This window comes from Cornus florida, unplaced genomic scaffold, assembly GCF_030987335.1.
Source record: "Cornus florida cultivar Cherokee Brave unplaced genomic scaffold, ASM3098733v1 CherokeeBrave_3.0.0_Hap2_Chr10, whole genome shotgun sequence".
Classification (NCBI taxonomy): domain Eukaryota; kingdom Viridiplantae; phylum Streptophyta; class Magnoliopsida; order Cornales; family Cornaceae; genus Cornus; species Cornus florida.
The window spans coordinates 105,326,729-105,328,954 of record NW_026775580.1 but is presented as its reverse complement, the minus strand read 5'-3'; positions in this window follow the sequence as shown (position 1 = coordinate 105,328,954).

Here is a 2,226-nt window from a genome sequence, read left to right as displayed (position 1 = left end):
TTGTTTTACTTAGACCAAAAAGAAAAAGAAATAGAAAACAAAAGAGCCCATCAAATTGAATAACCTAATTAACAATTAATGATTTTATATGTTCATGGAGTTGGCACTGGTTGTTTGATGCACCAATTGATTTATTTCAATATTTTATGCACCAATTGATTTATTAAATATTTTATTATGCATTAACACAATTTATAAAAATGGAGTACAATCCTATTCTTTGCATATGAAGCAAAAAATATTAATTTACAAAAATTGAGTACAATCCTCTAATCCTTTGTTGGTTGGATCCATGTGATGACGAATCTTGATAGTTTTAGATGTGCTTGTTATTTGTTGAAGTTTAATTTGAGGAAGAATGGTACAATTTTAGATGCATTTGTTGTTTTTCGATGTGAGAATTTGTCGGCTTCGGTGTTGGGATGATTCTGAAATTATAAGTTTATAAATTTCTCCTTGATTTATAGAATTTTCAATTTATCCTTCCTCCTTCCTCAATCCTCTATTTATAAGCTTCTCGAATTAATATGATGATAACATGTGTCCTTTCCTGATAAGGACATAACCATAACTAGGCCAGATGAATGTCATTATCTTTTATAATAATGGTATATATATAGATATAAATTTTGTGTTACAGTTTTATAGAAACTTTTTTAATAATTATCTTTTATAATAATAGTATAGATATAGATATAGGAAATTTGTAATTTGAATTTTATTAGTTAATTTTTAGAGTTTTATATCAATTAATAAATATTTTTTTTTATATTAATAAATAAATACTGAAACGCTAAAATGCTTTACACATTTAATAATAGTATCTTTTAATAATTATCTTTTATAATAATAATATAGATATAGATTTTGTGTTACAAACTCTTTTAATAATAGTATAGATTTATTAGGAAATTTGTAATTTGAATTTTATTAGTTAATTTTTAGAGTTTTATATCAATTAATAAATATTTTTTTATATTAATAAATAAATGCTGAAACACTGAAATGATTTGCACATTTAATAATAACCAAGAAAGGTTAGCCAAAATGGCCTACCCAAAAAAATTCAATACTACACTTGATCTTAGCCAAAAGGTTGAGAAGGTGTGATTATTGTTTATTTAGTTCTATAGTTTTATAAGAGGTTTTTATGTAATCTTTTTTACTTAAAACCAATATGGGACTTTGTAAATTTTGTATTACAATTTTATAGAAACTCTTTTAATAATTATCTTTTCTAATAATAGTATAGATATAGATATAGGGAATTTGTAATTTGAATTTTCTTAGTTAATTTTTAGAGTTTTATATCAATTAATAAATAAATACTGAGACACTAAAACTCTTTACACATTTAATAATAGTATCTTTTAATAATTATCTTTTATAATAATAGTATAGATATATATATAGATTTTGTATTACAAACTCTTTTAATAATAGTATAGATTTATTAGGGAATTTGTGGGACTTTGTAATTTTTAGCCAAAAGATCAAAAAAAGTTAGCCAAAAGACCGACTCAAAAAAATTTAGTACTACACTTGATCTTAGCCAAAAGAGCGAGAAGGTGTGATTATTATTTATTTAGCTCTATAGTTTTATAAGAGATTTTTCATGTAATCCTTTTTACTTAAAATCAATGTGGGACTTTGTAATTTGAATTAAACTCTTTTTATATTTTGTTAATTTGAATTTTATTAGGTAATTTTTAGTTTTATAGAATTTATATCAATTAATAAATAAATACTGAAACACTGAAACACTTTGCACATTTAATAATATATATATATATATATATATATATATATATTTATTTATGTAAATCTGATGTGTCATAATAGATTTACACAAAAAAAAAATTAGATTATTTATTTTTAACTCCAACTGTTGTTGTTTTATAGAAGTATCTTTTATGTAAAAATATATCCTACAATTACAATCAACTAGTGTCATATCTAGACCCCACATAATTTTTACAAACCTACTTAATATAGGGTTGATTCGTTAATGCAATGGAAAAGAGGAGGATAAAAGAAATATGTTGATGTGTTTGTGGAAAAAAGTTATGTAAAATACCCAATAATTTTATACATTAATGATATGACAGTGTATCTTAAGAACATTTTCAAGGGTTGTGAATATATATATATATTTTTTGTGTAAATTTGATGAGTCATAATAGATTTATAAGTGACAGTGTATATTAAAAAGAAAAAAAAAAGGTG